General features: G+C 37.8%; 1 protein-coding gene and 1 pseudogene across 2 annotated transcripts in view; one reads left to right on the top strand and one right to left on the bottom strand.

Annotated features, from left to right (window-relative positions):
* The window catches only part of HPSE2 (heparanase 2 (inactive)), a 448,287-nt gene that overhangs the window by 360,765 nt on the left and 65,655 nt on the right, over positions 1-21,867 (bottom strand). The window lies entirely within an intron of this gene.
* LOC119234199 (60S ribosomal protein L19-like) lies at positions 1,194-20,447 on the top strand (annotated as a pseudogene).

Here is a 21,867-nt window from a genome sequence, read left to right as displayed (position 1 = left end):
CATGTTGTTGAGGATTTTTGCAGCTAAGCAAAAAGATATTGTTCTAGAGTTTCCTTTTCTTGTATTGCCTTTATCTGGTTTGGGTATAAAGAAATACTATCATCATAGAATAAATAGAAAGTAGTTCCTCTCCTCCTATCTCCTGATAGAAATTACAAAGAATGGGGCCTCCCCAGTGGCGCAGTGGTTGAGCGCTGGGTTGCGAAGCTGCCCGCAGCCTCTGCAGCGCCAGTTCGATCCCCGGCTGCTCCCTGGCCACCAGAGGAGGGTCCCACATGGCGCGCAGACTTCTCCTGCCGCCTGCTGCTCCCCTCAGCAGCGTACTTCTTCGTCAGTCTGCCTGTTCTGCTCCCCGCTCTGGCTCTGGTGAATTCTCTCACCCTCCTGCTCTTCTGACTGTACACAGTGCTTGTATGTATAAACAAACAAACAAATAAATAAATAAAAATCAATCTTTAAAAAAAAATTTATAAAAAAAAAAAGAAATTACAAAGAATGTATATAATTTCTTCAACATTTGCCCAACTTTCCGATTATGCATGACCAGGAACTTAGACTAGTTTTTACGTTGTTTAAGGGCTGGGGACAATTCAAAAGAAGAGTAATAGTTCAAGACACATGAAAATATAATAAATTCAAATTTCAGTGTCCACAAATTAAGTATTATTGGAACACAAGTAAATAAAGGGAGGAAAAAAAATTATGAAAAAATTTAATAGAGCCTCATGGGCCTTTGGAATATTATGAAATAATCTAATTTATACATAACTAAGTCTGAGAAACTGGGACAGATAAAATATTTAAAGAAATAATGGCCAAAAACCTGACAATTTAATGAAAAATACCAATTACAAATCTAAAAACCAAACACTGAGAATTTATGCAGTATGTTCTCTAACATGAAAATTAAATTTAGTGTTAATACTCTCTGTGTCCTTTCAAAGAAATCTTTGTCTACTACCAAGGTCACAAAAAATTTCTTCCATGGTTTATTCTAGACAGGTTATAGTTTTTCAAAGATAAGAAATTTTAATTTCTGCTAATTTACATAATTTTTCATCTAGGTTTCAAAAGGTACCCAAGTACCAAGTAAAATAAAACTCAAGTGACCCACACATTTTACCTACACCCATTTATAGACTATATCAGAGCTAAACTGGAAGGTTCTGCCCTGGAGTACAGGGGTGGCTGCCATGAGTATGCTCAGGCTTCAGAAGAGACTCACCTCCTGTGTCCTCCATGTGGCAAAAAGGTCTGACTGGACCCCCTTGAGACTAACGAAATCACCAATGCCAACTCCCTCAGCAAATGCAGAAACAGATTGAGAAGCCTGTCATGGTCCATTCTCAGACTGGACACTAGAAAAATTCCTAGGCCACAGGAAGGGAAAGTGATGGGCACAGGTAAGCCGAAGGGTACTGCCAACCTAACAAATTCCCGAAAGATAACCTGGCAGAGGAGGATGAGGCTTCTGCATAAGCTGCTCAGAAGGGGGCTCGAAGATACGGTAAACTAAGCAGGATCCCTGCATGTATCACAGTCTGTACCTGAAAGTGAGGGGAACATATTCAAAAACAAGCATATTCTCAGGGAAAACATCCACAAGCTGAGGCAGCTAAAATTGGCAAGAAGCTCCTGGCTGACCAAGCTGAGGCCCCAGGCCTAAGACTAAGGAAGCACCAAAGTGCAGTGAGGAGCAGTACCAGGTGAAGAAGGAAGACATCACCCAGACTGTTTTTAAGGGCAAAAGGAGGAAGAAACAAAGTTCCTCCTGTGTTATTTGTACAGTGGCCTCAGCAATTACAATTACATTGATCAGTCACTCAATAAAGCAAGAGGTACCTGATATATATATTTATATATATATATATATATATATATATATATATATATATGGAAGTTTCCAAAATTCACCCATTTACTATTCCACAGATTAGAAAAAGCATAGCCACTACAGAAAGAAGCTACAAAGGTATCAGGTAGCCAACAGCAGAGTGTTCATCTGCTTTCTGCTTCTTCCCTTCACCTCCCCACCGTTCAAATTCCAAGGAAAGCGCAGCTGAACTTTCTGAAGACCAAAAGATGCCCATAAGCTTCCAGCTCTTGACACCTTAAGCTAGGGATCACACCTCCAAACAAAGCTTATTATCCAGACAAGAGCCAGGGCCTCTCTGCAAGCAAGCCCTTCTTTGCAGCCCCATGAAGGTCACTCGAGTCAGCGAGACTGGACTTTCCCAAAATTAACACAGGTTCTAATCAAGCTGACATGGAGATGAACTTATTTTGTCCAGCTGGCTCGAAAAACACATGTATGAATTCTTTCTTGCTCACCCTCATGCTAGCTTTTCCCTCCCCGCTTCCTGTTTCTTTTCTTTTTCACACATGCACAAACAGTCACGTCGTCATAAGAGACAAGTGAACACTGAATCTTATGGGTAAAAAAACAGATGTTTTCCAATTTTCCTCCACAAAACCATATTTTACATCAGGTTCTTCTATGGATTTATAGCCAATGAAGAGATGTTACTACATTAGCTCATGGAGGGGGATGATAAAACCTGGAAAGGAAGAGTCAGACAAGGCAAAGAGAAGCTATCCAGAAGGCTGCAATTGGAGAAGCATGACAAATGGGCAGCACAGTTTTAGAGGGTTCCGGCAGAAAGGCAGATTGCCTGACTGGGAGAGATTCTCCACAGCTGGAGCAACGCACACACCATCTGGAATTTTTTAAATCTGCTTTCCCCAGGTGATCTGATTCTCAGAGTGCCAGTGGAGATGAGAAAAGGAGTAATTGTATAGCTCAGAACAGCTCCAAATGCTCCCCAAATTAGTTAATGAAATCTTGTTTGAATCAGTTTCAGCCTCTCCTCCAAACTGAGCCCCTAGTTTGTATATTTGTTTCCCCAGAAAGAACTGAGTGATAGGCGTTTAACCCCTAAAGGTTTTCTGTACCGTGGAGCAAAACAGGTTTCCCAGAACAGTGGTCAAAAACGGTGCTCAGTCTGTCAGATCTGGTACAAATTTTCCAAGACAGGCCAACAAAGCTTCGTTTTCAGTATCACTTCTCTTGACTAGTCTTAGCACAACTTTTAGACATTGCCAAATGGAGAGTCTACATACTGAGGTCCCAGTTGTCTTTCCCAGACTGTCCTAATTCCAGATAAAACAATAAAGGAAATTATAAATAAAAATTAAGAAATTAAGAGCAATCACAAACCCTCATAGTAATGAAAGGTTTTTTTCTTTCTTTTACTATCTGTGTGTGGTGAATACAGAAGTTGGGGGAGGGGGTGAAAGAGAAAGAGAGAGAGGACAGAAAGGACAAAGAAAGAATCAAAGGTAACAGGAAAAGGATTCTACCTCTGTGCTATTTCTGTCCACCACTTTTTTTTTTTTTTTACATCTCCTATCCAGTCTTGCTTTATACCAGGGGTATAAAAGCAAACTTTCTCTATAAAGGACCCTACAGCATTATTTTAGGCTTCGTAGGCCATGTGGGTTTGTTCACAACCACTTAAGTCTGCCACTATAGCATAAAAGCAACAACACACAATATGTAAACAAATGAGTGTGGCTTTGTCCTAATTAATGGTTACTGAAATTTGGATTTCATATACTTTCCACATGTTATGAAATACTGTTTAATTATTTTTCAACCACTTAAGAAATGAAAAAAAAAAACATTCTTAGCTCTCACACCACACAAACACAATCAGTGGGATGGATTTGACTCCTGGCCACAGTTTGCCAAAGCCTGTTTAATACCATTAAAAACCATTATTCAAGGTTCAGTTCCAGAACTGCACAATGCTTGAGCAAGAGCTTCACATCATTCCTCACTCAGAATAGATGTTTTAGAAACTGAAGTTTTCCATCACACCATGAGGAAATGTGGTAAACTTTTTCATTCTAGGAATCAGCAGATACATAGAATTCTAAATAAATGTGTGTCTAAAATAAATCCTTTTCCTATTTTTAAACTTTCTAGAGCTTCCTACTTTAGCTACTCTTTTTATCTTTTTTTCATTTTTGTTGGCATTGAAAAAGGGTAGGGTCTTGATTATCACAAACATTTGCAGGTACTTACTAGGGAGATGTCTTCACTTTGGTGAAGACAAATGTAGTTTGATACAGGTACTAGTACCTCCTTTTTTTCCCCTTCGCGCTCTCATTTTATTTTTTTTAATAAAAACACTAACATGCCCATCCAAATAAATTAACATCTTTAATATGGTAGACTTATTTGCTGGGAGTAATAACCTCATATGTCATTTTTAAAAAGAAACAAGAACTGGGTGCAAGAGATAGGCAAAAAATTATTATTTATAACTTTCAGTTTTGGCACAGCAATATTTATAGTTTTCAGTGAAGCAACCAATCCAGCAGGAGCTGGTATGACAGACATGGTCCTTGTAGTCCTTTGCCGACATGAGAAATACACAGAAGAATAATATAATGCCCATAAACACTATCTATAACTCATGTTCTCTCTGTGTGTGTATGTGTGTGTGTAGAAATGTGGGCTTCTACATAGATAAAATAAAAAAGCAAGCCTAGAAAAACTGCATGAGAAAAATCCCAACTCTCAAAAATATTGAAAAAATACTTCCTGCCTAAATAGAAAAAAGTTAGAAAAATATCAGAAAAATCAACAATAAAATATAACTCTCCTAATCCCCCATCCACCAACAAAACCTATGGATTAAAGAAGGCTGATCCTCCCCAAAAAACAAAAGAACACTCATTACAAATATAATAAAATGTAAGAAATAAATCACTAACATCATAATACATAGACAAAAGCAAGGTCCTTGAGGCATATATAAGGCGACATATCTTTAGGTTTAAAGTCAATTGTGAATTTACATGTCTGAGCTTGTCGTGTTTAAAACTCTGCCAAAATGCAAACATGAGCAACAATAAGGAATTCAAGGTAACTAAATTCAAGGTCACTAAACAGTACAAATAACATATAATCCAGGAACTCAAGACAAAGCTGAGGACTGGAGTAGCGGTTTCCAGAACATAGCACAACACAGAGAGCCCTGCAGAAAGTAAATCCAGATGCTGAGAGGAAGGGGTGGCACACCAGAGATGGCAGGGAGGGTGAGGATGGCAGGGAGCTTGGCCAGGAAGGAAATCCAACTGCCCACTACAAAGGGAGTCCATCAAGTTGGGAAATAACTTAAAAATACTCAGACAGCACAATGTCAGCCAGGAAAACCAAAACCCAAGATAGTCATAACACCTCCTCTATATAATCTCCCTGTGGGGATAGTGACCATGAGAATCAGGCAGTTCCTTTGAGGTGATCTAACTTGATGCATTAATTTTACAGAGAAGTCTTCTTCTATCCAGAGAGCTGAACTAACTTACAGCAAGTCAGGTGATGAATGGAAGCAGGTCTAGGACTCGCAGCCCAGTGCTTCCTCTTGCAGGTGGCCCAGGATGCTATAGCCTGGCCCCACACTGCCTCTGCACCAAGTCCTCAGGTGACATGTGTCTGTTCCTGCTGCTCTCTCAGAAAGTCCCAAAAGTTGCCTTTCAGGAGATGAATTTATAATTGTAGGTTGTAAGTTCAATACTTAAATGTACTAAATGTAGCTGGATTATGTTGTTTGCTTTTTATCAGTGGAGAGGATAATTAATATCATAGGTCCTGGCGTCAGATTGATCGAGGCTAACATGCCAGCATTACCACTACTGATTGTATGGGCTTGAGTAAGTTACTTTACCTCCCACACCTCAGGGTTTTTGTCTATAAAACAGATATAATAATAGTACCTCCCACAAAGGACTGTCATGAAGATTAAGTAACACTTTACATAAAAAGCATGAAGCAAAAGTATTGGAATGTAATAAACACTCAGTAAAAGTTAGATATAAGAAATGTTAGCTATTGTTAAAGAAAACATTCACCTTTCTCATATTTTTGCCCGTGAAGGGCAACATAATATAGCAGCGAAAATGGTTCAGAGCCGCAAACTGGGTGCCGCCTGCTCTGCCACTTTTTAGCTGTGTGAGCTTGGGCAAATTATTTAACTTCTCCGGGTCTCATATTCCCTACCTATAAGAAGGGTTGCTAGAGGATTAAATGAGATATTATATGTAAATAATATCTAAAGCAATGGAAGTGTTAAAATAGAAATAGTTATTAATAAAAATAGAAACTTCCAACAGCTGAGAAGAAAAAATTTGAGGGAGAAAATTTTGTCTTCTCCCCAGGGTCAGGGACAAGATAGTGACATGACATGTTCAACACAAGCTCATGGCAATGCTGGGAGGAGGGACAGGGAATGGGCAGAAAAAGAATGTGCTCCAAGACTTTTATCAATTTGCCCCCACAAATCTTACCAGGAGGTCTTCTAATTCAACTAGTCATGGTTGTTTTTAAATGCTTATGCATTAGAGCCCTAACCAAAATAAATATTCTAGGGTAGCATTTTATTTCATAATCATAGGGCTCTACGATGCACAATGTTCTGTACTTTGTTCTTCAATTTGATAATAGCCTACTTACTTTCCAGATTGCAGATGGGCTAGGAGCAGCTCTTACTCTTCTAGTCTCCCTGCTCCTCTGAAACTCCAGGTTCCAGAATGACAAAGGAGATTTTTTTTCTACTTAGTACATGCTGAGAGTATAAACAACTCCTGGCCAATTCTTTTCAGTCAGAAAGAAAATGAAATGTACCCCCTTTTCCACCTACCCCGACCCCCTCACAGATATTTGGGTCTCTAGCAAAATGTTCTCCTTAAACATGCTGAGGATATATTAAAATAGCTTTTTCTGTGTATTTTCACCAAATCTCCACCTTTCTGTCATCCACTGGTACCAAGACATGAGAGCCAGTATCAGCACCGAGGTCTTCGCTCGGGGCCAAAGTCCTAGTTCTGGGGCCAGGAGAAGCATGAGCTCACAGCCAGTATCCTGTCCATAGCCACAGCCAATGGTCAGAGCCAGGAGTCTGAAGTAAGCAAAGTTAATACACAAGGTCTGAGCCAAGAACCATAAAACAAAGCTGGCAGGGAGAGGTGAGGAAGGGAAATGGGCGTCAAATCTAAGCCAAAGGAGTTGCAAACACCTCATATCACCAGAACCACCCAGAGGCCACTGCAAAACTATGAGTGCTGCCTCAGGCACAGATTCCTTAAAGACTGTTGATCAGCGTCTGTGCCCTGAGGAACAGTTAGTTTGGAAGGGAAAGTTCTTCACTCAGATGTTCCTACTTTCTTCTGTGGCTCTGTAGCCTATTCACCCGTTGTCCATAGTTTCCTTTTTATGCTGTGTGTTTGTAGCAGTGCAGGTTCAGGTGTGCGCCCCTTCCTCCTTGGGCCAGTCAGGAAGAGCCTCAGCTGGGTCGTCTGCTCAGTGACCACAGTCATTCTTTCCTGCACATATATTTTTAAAAGACTGCATGAAAACACATGGGAAAATCTTGACAATTTCACAAAACAAAAATGAATTTTTTGCAAGACACATTATAAAAACAAAAGTTAAAAGTAAATATTAAACAGAAAAGATGGAGAACAAATAACAAAAATGTTAAGTCACTAATAATTCCAAAACTCCTACAAATCAATTTGGAGACAATAACACACATCCAGAAACAATGACAAGACACACACAGGCAGATCACAGAAGACATAAGATGCTCAACAGCAGTGCAGATCAGGAAGTTGCAAACTAAACAGGAAGATACCACTTTCCAGTTTGGCAAGAATTAAAAACACTGATAATACCCATGTTGACAAGGATTTGGGGAAAAGTATACTCACACAGCTGGAGGAAGCATAAAACTTTTAGGTAGACAATTTGATTGTAATATTTATTGTGAATTACCTTTAGCCCATCAATTCTGATTCTAGTTATCAATCAAAACTATTATCACAGGGATTAAATGATGTTAAAATGGACCTTCCATTGTGGGAGGACTATGGTTTATACATTTGTCGAGGTGTGAAGTTATACTCCTGAAATTTATAGTGTTATAAATTAATACTGTTGCAATAAAAATAAATAAGTTATGAATAATAAAAAAGCAGAAATATCACAACTTCATAAAAATATATGTCCAGAATATGCACCAAAATAACTAAATTAAGTGTGTGCCTATATAGAAATATTGTATATCCATCTTTGCTTAAATTATTTTTCAGACAAGAAAACTAAACATAACATTATGTCAAGCCTTCCATATGCATAAAAATGTAATTCCAGGTTTAAAGTATACAATTACAACTCTCTTTAGGAAGAGCATGATCAGAGAAAATTTTCTTGTAAATTTTACAAATTTTTATCTTTCTTCTTATATTCATGCTTAGAACATATGGCAGTCATTAATACAATTCTTAGAACATGATACTATTTCTAACCTACCTGTCTCCTAAAGTTATTATCCCAAACTGAAATTTCCTTTTTTATATATTTTTCACAGGTTATCAGATAATTTTAAATTTGAACATAATTTTCTCAGGTACAAGATCTTCAACTCAGTTTTGTGAAACAAACAAACTAAACATACATGCTTCCCATTTCATCACTGATGGTAACATGACAATGTTACCACTTCATCTAGAAATAAGAATCCCAGTAAACCACTTTAAGCTCAGAGGGAAACAGGGGAGCACCATCCCAAGCTGTTCACCTCCAGCCCTCCACCCTTTCCCCAATCACCTGGGGTGCTGACCCCTAGGCACCCCGCACCCTCCCAAAAAACTTTGCTTTCATGAAAAGATCTGAAGAAACACTCACATCGAAGAGTAAAAAACATTCGAAGACATAATGCTTTAACTGCTAATTTCACAAATCAATGTTTTTAAATTCCACGAGTGCCCTTTATTGCCAGATAATATATACAATGAAAACCCAAACTGATGGATCCTGTCCTCACAAAACATAGAGAACAGATAAATAAACAAGAAGTTACTAATGTGCAGGAACTGTTATAATAGAATTAAGACTGAACATTAGGAGAGGGAACATTTAACCAAGTGGAAAGGCTCAGAGAATTCTAGAAGAACTATCTAAGACAAGAATTAAAGAACAAGGATACATCAAGCTGGCAAACGTGGGTGGGAGGAGGGAATGAAGTCTGAAGAATGCCTTCCTGACACTTCTGAAAGCACCCAGAAGATATGGCTAACCCATGAGTAGTAAAGTGGGGAACAAAATTCAAGCCTTCTGCCTTCCAGTTCCCTTTATCATTCAGACCACCATCTCCCTCACTTCTACCCTCTTTCCAGCTTCAAGCGATCATGGAGACAACTGGAATAGTAAAATGAGAAGTCACAGAAAATCACAAATGCAGGGCAGAAAGTGAAGAGGTAGAGGCAGATAGTTAGAGAAAGGGTTTTGTAAGGTTCTCTGGAGGATAAATGTTTGGGACAGAACATTATTCCCAGCAACAGTGTGTATGCCCCTAAAGATTGCAGCTTTGGCAGGGCAGTAAATATTCAGCCCCAATGTCCAAACAGAATAAATATCTGGATAGTCTCTGCCAAACCAAGATTAAAAACTTCTACTATATCTTCTGAAGTAAAAAATAGCCAGCAATAAATTTATCTATTTTCAGCTAAGTAATACTTTGAGGGTAATTTACAGCTTTAGATATTAAAAAAAAAATCTCAAATCAATAACCTAAGTTTCTATTTAAGAACCTAAAAAAATGAGGTGCAAACTCAACCCAAAGCAAAGAAAGGAGAGGAAAAAATAAAGATTAAACTGAAAATCATTTAAATTAAAAATAGAAAAGCTATGGGAAAATTTTACAAGCAAAAATAAATAAAAACCCAAAAACTGCTCCTCAGAAAGGATCCGAAAAGTGTCAAACTTTTAGCAAGACCCACTAAAAAAATAAGAAGACAGATGCCCAAAATCAGTAATGACAGAGGACACATCACAGCTCATCTCACAAGAATGAAAAGAAACATAAGGGAGTAGAACAACATTTTTTTTTTTTGGTCAACAAACAAGATACTTTAGACATAATGAACGAATTGCTAGAAAGACAAATATAACCAAAATTTCTATTTCAGGAAAATATTGAAAATTTGAACATAACTATAATGAAAAAGGACCCTAAATTCATAATCAAAAAATCTTTTCTCTAAGAAAAGAACAGACCCAGATTGCTTCCCTGGTGAATTCTATTAAACATTTAGGAAGAAATAATGCCAATCTTTCACAAACTCTTCCAGAAAATGGGAGAGGAGGGAATACTTTTCAACTCATTCTATGTTCCCATAGAATATTCTCAAACCCCAGGATGACTGAACTCAGTTGGTTCTGATACCTCTGAGTTCCAGATGGATTCTTAAAGTTAGATAGAAAGCTAAAGTATTGTCCAAGTACATATTAAAAAAGTTCTAGAACCAACCTGGATCTCAAAAGTCCCTTAAAAAAATTTTATTATTTTATTTTACATAATTCTTACATCATTTTTCATTTTTGCACAATGTATGCATTTTCATTTTGGTTATATTCCCCATACCATTGCAACCCCCTCCCCTTATTTTGACCCTAGTTCTTCCTCTCCCCGCTCCTCTCCCCGTAGTGTGTCTCTGGTTTATCCTTTAAAATTTTAAAGCCTAATAAGAGGAAAAGGAAAGTAGGGTAGAGGTAGAGAAACGAAAAAAAAGTTCACATATCTAGGTATTGAGGAGAAAGTATAGAGTTAGTTTTATTAACACTGTTGTCTAGAAAAACTTAGAGATTTATGTCTAAAGACCTATGAAAAGATGTTCTGAGTAATATGAATGCAACAAGACCAAGGTATAACGCATAAAAGAAAAAATTGTAAGCTGAACTTCATCGACATTAAGAACTTGTGCTCTTTAAGGGCCTCCCCGGTGGCGCAGCGGTTGAGCGCTGGGTTGCGAAGCTGCCCGCAGCCTCTGCAGCGCCGGTTCGATTCCCGGCTGCTCCCCGGCCACCAGAGGAGGGTCCCACATGGTGCGCAGACCTCTCCTGCCGCCCGCTGCTCCCCTCAGCAGTGTACTTCTGTCCTTCTGCCTGCTCTGCTCCCTGCTCTGGCTCTGGTGAATTCTCTCACCCTCCCGCGCTTCTGACTGTACCCAGTGCATGTATAAACGAAACAAACGAACAAATAAATAAATAAATAAAAACATGCCTCTATAAAAAAAAAAAAGTTTAAAAAAAAAAAAAAAAGAACTTGTGCTCTTTGAAAGGCACTGTTTAGAGCATAAAAAGACAAGCCCCAGACCAGGAGAAAATATGTGCAAATCACATCGCCAGTAAGGAACTTTTATCTAGAATATATGAAGAGTTCTCAAAACTCAGTAAGAAATAAACAATCCAGTTCTTTAAATGGGCAAAATATTTGAATACACACTTCTCCAAGATGATATATTTATTGATAGCAAAGCACATCAAATGATGTTCAACATCATTTTTCATTAGGGAAGTGGAAATTAAAACCACAATGAGATCACAGGCCCTATCTATTAAAACAGCTACACTCACAAAGACTGTTCTTGCCAAGTGTTGACAAGGATGTGGAGCCATGAGAATTTCCATACTATACTAGTGGAGAGTAAAATGATTACAACCACTATAGAAAACAATTTGGCAGTTTTTTTAAGTTAAACATAAACTTGCCAAAGAAATAAAAACCTATCATACAAAGACTTGTACCAGAATATTCACAGCAGTTTTATCTGTGTTAATCAAAATCTTGGGGGAAAATGTCCATATGTCCATCAACAGGTAAATGGGTAATGAAATTACTGCATACTGATACAAAACATTAATATTCAGAAATAAAAGGGAATAGACTATTGATATGTGCAATAAAAATGAATCTCAAAATGATAATGCTGAGGGAAAGAACAAATTAACAGTATATACTATATGATTCCATTTACATAAAAAAATTCAATGCAAATTGATGTATAATGACAGAAAACAGGTCAATGATCACCTCGGGTTGGGAAGCTGGGACGGGACCAATGAAGGGGAATGAGGAAACTATGGAGGAATGTAGATGGGTTCACTATTTCGACTGTGGTGATGATTTCATGGTGATGATTTAACAACAGTTAAAAATTTATTAAATTTTATACCTTGAATATGTGCAGTTTATTGCATCAATTTTACAACAACAAAGTTATTAAATTTTAATATTGTTTAAAGACTAAAAAAATCTCAACTACCTTCAGTTACAGTTTTCTGCCGATTTGCTTATATAAGATTCTACACAGAGACTAGTTATATAGAGCCCAAGTTTTATTTGGGTGTCAGCTGTCATCCTCATTTTATAGACAGAGAAACTCAAAACCAAAGTACATAAAAAACAAACCTTAATCAGACCCATAGACACTATAGGAGGTAAGGTCAAGACTTGAATCTAGATCGGTCTGGCTCCAAACTTCCTGCTCTTCATGCTATTCTAATCCATGAGAAAAGTGAATACAAAATAATATGGACATAACATTGTAATACCTAATGAGCAAAAATGAAAATATTTGTCCTCGTTATTGAGATAAAGGATAATTTCTTAATGTAAAAAGTTTTCATGTGGGTTTTCAGTTGTTAGCCCAACGTTTGAACTATCTTGGCAAAAAATAAACAAACAACAATATAAATTGCTTTTGTTGCTTCTTAATTATCCATAAACAATATAAATCAATTCTAGGGCATGTGGGAATAAAGACTTTGGGGACAAACTCCATGGTACATTTCCTTCATAAAGCCATAGATTCTGTCAGGGTGAGAGTATCTTTGGCATTGACTCTGGAGAGCATGGAACGAAGCACTCTTAGTTATGTGAGAAAATACTGTTTAGAGTTCATCACATAGTTTTACTTGGCATTATCCTGACACTGCTCAATCATTCTGTAAATCTGAGAGATGCCAAGTCTACATGTTTCTGATTTAGTTCCACTTAACAAATCAAAGTGCTCTTTTATGAGTGCTGTTTAGATTTAAGACAATAGTCAAATGGTGTCCTTTGAAATAAGGAGACTGAGTCAGAAGCCATCATTCAAATGGCAGATGGGTTAAAGATGCTTTATATAAACCAGCTCTATCAGTTTCCATGCTCTTGCCAAATGCATTCTCTTAGAAGATACACATTTATAGGCCAAAATTCCTCTTGCAGTCACATCTTGCTTCAGTTTATTTGGAATAAGTTTCTATCTCTTTTATATTATGCTGGTTTTAGAATATTTGAAGTCATGTTGCTTGAATTCTAGAAGATTCAAGAAGGAGTAGAGTTGATAGAGAAATGAAGTGCGGAGAACTTGAGGCCTGGGCTAGTAGAAGTGCCTATTTTCAAAGGCAAATGGATAAGCAATAAGTAGAAATGTACATAATCACAGCTCTTTTTGAAATGAAGGTATAGCAGAGATGGAATGAATAGACATGACCTAAATGTCTGAAATTTTAAAATGTTGCCAGCAATTCACAAAGATAAATAAAGGAGTTCTAATCTCACTTTCTCTTCAACTAAATTTCCTCTCCTAGAAAAAGGAACTCTCCTGCATTGTTGGTGGGAGTGCAAACTGGTCCAACCACTATGGAGAGCTGTGTGGAGATTTCTTGACCTACTAAACATAGAGCTTCCATATGATCCAGCAATTCCACTCCTAGATATTTACCCAGAGGACACAGAAACATCAATTCTGAAGAACACCTGCACCCCTATGTTTATAGCAGCACTATTTACAATAGCTAAAATTTGGAAACAACCCAAATGCCCAAAAATAGATGACTGGATCAAGAACATGTGGTACATATACACGATGGAATATTACTCAGCATTCAAAAAAGATAAACACATGCAATTTGCAGCAACACGGATGGCGCTGGAAGGGATCATGCTCAGCGAAATAATCCAGAAAGAAAAAGAAAAATACTGGATGGTCTCACTCATAGCAGGAGTCTAGAAAACCTAAATAAGGGACAAGGAAAAATAATAACTATAAGAAAGAAAATATCAAAATCAACAAACAACTATGAACCAGAGACACTCTATGGGGTGTGAGGGGCGGGGAAAGGAGGGCTTGGGGTCAAAATAAGGGGGTTGTAATTGTATGGGGAATATAAAAAATAAAATTTAAATAAAATGTGAAAAAATAAATAAATAAATAAATTTCCTCTCCTATTCAACAATGAGAAAAAATGTGGCACAATGAACATTTAAAAGGAGAAGAAGAGGAGTAGGAATAAGAGTGCCAAAGCCTCCTGATGAGAAAATATGGGAATGGAGAACAGAGAAAAAGAAGAGTACGAGAACATCTGAGCAGTCGATGAATTTTAAGCACTGAAGCAGCTTTAAAACACAGTCCCAAATTTTTTAACAGCTCTTTCCATTGATAAGTGGGCTCTATGTCTCTTTCCCTTGAATCAGAAATGGTTTTTAATTCCTTCTACCAACAGAGAAGGAAGAATAATGTGCTATCCAAAATTAGATCATTAAAAACCAAAATGCTTCCACCTGTTTATTCATTTATTTATATTTAAGTATCATTGTTTACATCCTTGTTACTGCTTTGCCACCTGTTTCATTTGGAATATCTACCTTCTAAAAGGTCCCCCTAAGGATTCTACTGCTTGGTATCCAAACACCAAGCCCAATCCACACTGAGAGGCCACAGTAGCGCTCCAGTTAACATGCTCACTCAAGTTCAACCTTTGATTCCTCCCACCTCAGGTGTCAGATGTGGGAGTGAAGAAGCCAATACTCGCTTCACAGATACATAACTTGTGCAGTCACACAGGCACCCACACTCAGTAGGATCTTATGCTTGGTTTAATCTCTATTGTTGCCATCTAAAAATTCTCAATAACTTATCTTTGAACACATGAAGTGTTTAATATGCTGTGTTTGCCATAGTTCCTATATTGGCATATAGCTTCTGTGATGCCCACTACATAGCTGTTACTACAAGTTGCCTTATATTCAGGACCTTGTGCTCATAGAGCTCTGCATTTAGTTTAAGCTTCTGCCAACACCATTGCAAAATTCTCAATAATTGTGCTGAACTTTGTGTCTGGTAAGTGAAGTATGATGAGGTAACAGAGCAAGTACATGAGTGGAGAAGATATGGGCCACAAGCATCCTCTGCCATTTCTTGCCACCCCTTCCATATATAGCCTTCATGATGCTCTATGAGCACAGAACTCCAAGAGATTCACAATATCTGCAAGTTAAGAGAGACTCAAAATCAACTAAGAGTAAGAATGCTATAGTTGGGACTGAGCAAAGAGAAGCACTGGTAGTCCTGAGATGTCACTTTTCATTCAAACCAGAACTTGTTTTGGACACAGGAAGACAGTAGCGTTCTGTGAAACCAGAGGCCTATCATACCCTTTCTTACTTGTGTTCCTTCTCTGTATTAGCTAACTACTTACAATGAAAATGATGACATGGAAAAACAAAACAACTCATAGTTTTTTTGCTTTTGTTTCTTTCTTATTCACCAGTGATCCAAAGGTGGAGAATGTTGACAGAATATGCCATTTATCAAAGGTAAAGCTTCTCCTATATAATATGTAATGCTTCAGTCCTATATAATGCTTCTCCTATATAATGCTTCAGTCTCTTTGCAACATAACATCTGTCATTTAACCTAGATGTAGAGTGGAGGAATTCACATCCTCTAAGTCTCAGGTTCCCTATCTGTAAAACATGGATGACACTTCACAGGATAGTCTGAAAATTAAAAATATGTCTTGAGAGCCCTTAATACACTACCTGGACATATCAGTCACTCAATAAGTACTAGAGTACTATTTTATCAAGAAAAATGATGATGACGATGATTGGTGATTATGATCGTACAATTACCTAAAGCTTCCATTCCTATTGCAAAGCCCTTCCATACAGTAAACTAAAACATGTCTCCTTTTAAATTTATATCAGTTACATTTTATTAGACATAAACTACTGACTAGAAACAATGACAGGATCTGTCATTTGCAAAATAAAAGAACTACTACACAGCCAGTGCCATGTCCTTGCTAAGGCTGAACACTCTGTTTAAGTTTCTGAATACTGGGCAGTCAACTGGTAATGCTTCTCAGAAATTCAGTCATTCCCTGCTATAGTTGAATGGGTCTCTTGCTGTCACTCACCTTACATATTCAGTCTCACCACATTCTTAGGCCACATAAATTTCAACTCAAAGAAGTTGGAAAGTGAGAGATCCTTGACTAGAAATACTGGTTCCAGAGGGCAAATATTATGCCATTTTGGTTTACTATTAAATTTCTAGAGCCTGACACATACTAGATACACATTATTTGTTGAATGAATGAAAAAAATTAATTCATAGAAAGCAGAAATACCATTATGCTTTTACTGGAACCTCCAAGTTCATAATTACCCACATTCCAAAATAAGGCCTTAAATACAAAACAGAAAATAATCTGAAGCTCAAAACTAGATTATATCATTTGGTAGCAAAAAAGAGTAAGTACATGATTACTATATTAAGAACACATATAAAAGAAAACAGCAGCAAGACAAATTCATCTCCCAGCACTGAGTGTGCATGCCTTTGAATAGAGATCTCTACTTTGGGGTTCCACAACCAAAATAAAAATTGGGGAATTCAGATGTTTGGAAAAATAAAGCTTTAGGAAATCATCACTATACAGAAACTCTAAAAAAAAAAAAAGCCAGACATCTCATCCAGAGAGGCTGAGCCTTCGAGAATTTAAAGGAATATTACATTAATAATGGTGAATGGCTGCTCAGTTTCCATTGTAACAATACAAAAGAAGCAGCATTCAATTACAGCAGGAGAGCCTGAAATTGAAGTTCAGAATTCACATGCCAAAGGATGTGAAACACTGGCATAGCCTGCCAAGAGAGATATGGATTCTTCCACTTCACAAAACTTTGATAAAAAGATTATCCATCTGTCTAAGATGATCTGAATGGATTTCTGTCCAATAGAAAGTGTGAACTAGATAATCTCAAGGTCACTACGCTACAACTTTTTAAATCAAAAGCATATGTGAAAAACAGGGTATTTCCAAGTACTAAAGTAAATCATGGAATAGGTCTAGGAGATTTTTAACCCTCCCTTTCATTGTTTTAAAGACCTTAGATTTGAACAGCATGTCACAATTTATAATGACCTTTCATGTATTTCACCTCTTTACTTTTATTGACATGGTATCACAGGTTTCATGCCTAAGTTCGAAGGATAAAGGTGAAGAGGAAGCAGATCAGAAGTCTTGGTTTTAAATAAACTTAAACCAGAAACTCACAAAGGCCACATACATGATAGACAATATAGTTTCTCACAGGATGAAAAAACAAAGAGAGAAGGCTGCAAAGATGGACCCAGGGCACAGACAACACTACCCAACAGTAAAAATCCTTTCTTCCTCAGTCCAGACAACACTGCTCCTGGGTACACCGTAGGCATCCCAGTGAAAATCCCCTATCCCTTTTCGACTATCCTATCGCTTTTTTTCTTGGGAAAAGGTTTTTGTTGAGAGGGACTCTGAGTTTCTTTCCCTCCAACAAATATGCTTTTTGGATCAATAATAAAAAAGAAAAAAATCGAAGAGCAACTGTCAAAGAAGACAATAAAATTTTGCAAAAATTTGAAAATGCCTGAGCCAATTGCCTTGTTTGTGTGCATGTCTAAACTAAAGGCCTGCAAAACTGTACAGGAATGTGCAAAAGGCTTTTTCTTTTAAGTAACTGCCCAGGGCTTTATCCTAAGAGTCACTTCATGCCCAGTTACCCCATTTTCAATCTGAAACAGAAGGTACATCTGTTGGGAAAATGTGCCATTTACAGCCAGGTCAGAAGTCCAAGATTTGTTTGGCTTGTGCCCTTTGCAGAGAAGACCATAAAACTCAAATCTCCCCATCCTGAAATAAATGCTAGGCAGAATAATATTTCCAGAATGCTGACAGAATGCCACAGTGAAGCATTTGCTTTTCTTGGTAACCAGTGCATTTAAGGGCATTAAAGTCCATATTTCCAATTCCAGAGAACTAAGAACAATGACAGTGATTTCAGGATTTTTCTTCTCCATGGAAAATGCTGGAGAAAATTAAAATATAAAAAGGCCTTTTTTTCTATGCAAATATGTGCTGGCCCCTTCTGCTAATCAATCACTTGGTAGACTTTAGTTCCCAGGTAGGTCAAATGTCCTTACAAAAAAAACATCCAAATGTTCTCAGGGCATGTGTTTTCCTTTATACCAGGGGGTTATTTTTAAAATTAGATATTTCTGCAAACAATGCCAATGCTGAGTCTCCCTGGGGAACCACTTTTGCTGGGAAGGTTGGCTCCACTGGTTAGAAATTGATTTGAATGAGGTCAATGACTTTAATTTTATCCCTCAAGGGGCAAAACTCTAAATAGCAGAAACAAAAGCAAAAAAATATGGTTAAATCAGATAGCACCTCTTATAAATGCAAGCCTTTGGCTGCCAACAAACAGAGGAATTGTATCTGAAGAAGTTAACAGAGTCGAACCTATAAAAACAAGCCAATAGACCAATCAGTTCCTAGTCAAGAGTGCCTGATACAGAAAGGGCACATTTAAAAGGAACAAACTCAGCAGCGAGAAAGATCAGCTTTGCCTACTTTGTAATTCTCTTTGCTGATCTGTGTCCCTCACAGCTCCATCTCAAAGCACACCTGTGCTCCCAACTTCACCCCACCACCAGTCCTTGCATTTCCATCTCTTCCACCACTTGGCAAAGGAAGGAGGGCCAGCCAAATGCAAGAATCCTTGAATGTATCCAGAATGAGATGCTAGTATGTTTCAGCACCACCCAAAAGAGCAAAGAAAAATGCAAGAGTGGGCTCTCTTGCTGGGTGCACCTGTGACAGCTGAGTTGTGAAAAATAAAGGAAACCTGAAGCTGATTGAAATCAACTCTTTATATTCAAAGTAAAGAAAATGAGGTTCAGAGACTTGGAGTAACTTGTCCAAGTCTGCACTTCTGGGCTAATACAGAGGCCCAAGATTATTTCCTAGGACCGTAGTATGCCAGGCTAGGGCCAGTTGCATGCCTGTGCTAGTCACCGGCATTATCTCTAAGCAGGGAAAACTACAAGAAGGTATGAGCTGAAAACTGTTTCTACTTCATGAGTCTCTTTCTCACTCAAAGATTTTCAACCACGTATCCTTTTTTCACTTTGAATACCTTCCTCGCTATCAAAATACTGGTTTAAACCTATTTACTCAATATTAAAACTTCTCTCAATGGAGAGAGAAGCACATTAATGAAAACTATTGAAAGTACCCTGGACTGAGTATAAGAGCTTTATAGATTAACATCTGGAAAACCATTTGTATTAAGAGAAATGACCAGAATTTTAATCCCGATATGGACTGAGATTGGACAAATAACACTAAGAAATGTGAAACATTTTCAGAACAAAATCCAAATACCTCAATTTGGCATTCAACAGGCAAATGCTGGTCCCAAACTATGTATTTTATCTCCACCACTACCACTCCATGTACCCTGTGTGATAACTACACCAGACGCCTCACCACTCCCCAATATCAGCATCAAGTAGTCATCTAATTCTTTTGTCAGAATTATCACTCCACCTGAAAAAAGTGTTCTCATTATCCTACCCCCACCTCTGCCCCAGTGAAAACCACACTAATTTTTTAAAGTGTACTATAGCTGAGCAGGGCTACATGAAGCCTTCCCCAAACAGTGGGCAAATTTGAACTTTTTCTCTTCCAGAATTTTATTTGTATATCTATCACAGAACTTACCACACTCTGTCTTCTGTGCATTATATTGTATGTCTGTCCTCCTCAACAGATGCAATGTACCTGGATAACTAGTACAGACTGCCATCTTGAGACTAGCCTACAGGAATGAAGCAATACATGTTTCTTTAATTGTTTCTTTAATCAGCATTAAATAGCCTAAATAAGGTAATACAGAAGAATGTTTTCATCTGCAGCATGTAAATGATAACCTCTGTAGGGGTGGAGCAGAAATTTCCCCCTAGCCCTCTAAGTGCTTGGGCTGGCTGAGTAATCAGAACAGCATCAGACAGATTAGCAGAGGGCCAATTAAATTGTATAGGAACTCCACATGAAAATGAGGATTCTGATTCCAGCAAGGGAAATGAGGGTATATATACTGAACTAAGGAATGGGAGAGGAACTTGGGGCTTCAAGGAGAAAGAAGGGAAACCCAATGACAAGCAGAGGGCGACTCAGATGAGGAAGGCCCAGTACTCTGTAATTACATGTTTGCCCTGCCATACAGATAGGTTTGTCCAACAGAAGGGTTATTTCTGGAGTTAAACCTCATTCTAAATAATGGCCCCAATTTTCATTCTTCCAGGTACTTGAGGGAGTGGTAAATGTCTCCTGTGAGCTTACAGTACCTCAGCTGACCTCAGCTGATTGTAACCTGCGTGCAGAGTGGAACATCCCACGGAGGCCTGCTCTGAGCACCTTCAGCTCTGTATACATGTGAATCGGATTTCTTATAGAAAACGAATTATCCTACTCTCGTCTTACATTCAAAGAACAAGTGTGTTCTTTGGGTTGACAGTCACAAAATAAAGACTCATTTTTTCTATTTACTACTGCTACACACACACACACACACACACACACACACAAGAGTACTATTTCTCTTCTTCTCAGGACTGACAAAACTTCGTCCTCCATCTAACCCTCAAATCAAAAGATCATCTTCATTAATTCATTTTCCCATTCGTTAATTTCAAAAGGTCCCTTGCATCTCTCAAACTCTAGACACCTTCAATGTGGAAAATGTATCAACAAATGGGCAAAATGCAGCACTACTTTAGAAAATGTTTGACTTTTTCTGTATTAGCCCAAATCTAAAATTATAAAATAACAGTGATTTTGGAATGTTAGATTTAGGATTTTAATTTCACTTCATTTAAAACCATACAATAGGAAAAGGATGCAAACTTCACTAGAGCCATCTCTTGCATGTTTGAAAAATCATGTGTACTCTTGAAAACACATTTACAGATCATAAATGTTTGAAAAAATTTAAACAGCAATGGAAGGACCAGTATTTTGCATCTCTTGGTCATCTTAATCCATCAGTGTTGACATGACCACAGAAAAACTTCCCTTTCATGGTTAGTAGTCTGTCCCTCTCAGCATATCTGTGATACTTTCTGGCATCCCACACAGAGAATTATTTAATTTAATTTCTAGGGGCCAGATCCTGCCCTTGGATATGTGTGAGCAATAAGTACTGACGTCAATGGAAATTCTGGGTGTGCGTCTGAGGGCAAACTATGGTCCTCTGCATATTCCTAACGTGACTGCTGAAATTCTCTTTGTTAAGACTATTTAATTGTGGCTCTCTTCTCTTAAATGTGCACACAATACCAGAAGTGAAACATGAAGGCTTGATCCAATAAAGAGCTTCACAGTCATGTAGCATCCTGTGTGGCCTTTTGACCTAAGCAAAGAACTAAATTTTAAGTCCTCTACATTTCTTGGTCTGTTATTGTCCTGATGACTAGCCCAGGGTAAGATTTTCCATTTCCAGCTTCATTTCCTAATTAAAGAGACAATAAAAGTGAGATTCTATTTAATGCTGATAATTAAAAAAAAAACAGTTAAATTAGAATGAACAGTTACATTAGAACAGTTACGTTAGAATTAAACAGTTACATTAGAATGAAAGCTGCACTAAATCCAAAACACTTGACAGTCTTTAACCAAAAAATTTTTTATTTACCCTTTTTTGTCTTTCACTAAATTGAACTGTAAACTCTAGTAAGTCCAGGACATTTATGAACCTGCATACAAACAGAGACAAATGGGTAAAGTGGTCATCTTTATCTACTCAGAAATCCAAGTCTTATTCTGTACTCTCCACTCTTCATCACCTGACAGCCACTCCT

Source organism: Talpa occidentalis, unplaced genomic scaffold, assembly GCF_014898055.3.
Source record: "Talpa occidentalis isolate TD23 unplaced genomic scaffold, MPIMG_talOcc4v2.1 talOcc4.8, whole genome shotgun sequence".
Classification (NCBI taxonomy): domain Eukaryota; kingdom Metazoa; phylum Chordata; class Mammalia; order Eulipotyphla; family Talpidae; genus Talpa; species Talpa occidentalis.
This window is presented reverse-complemented; position numbering and strand designations above follow the sequence as displayed.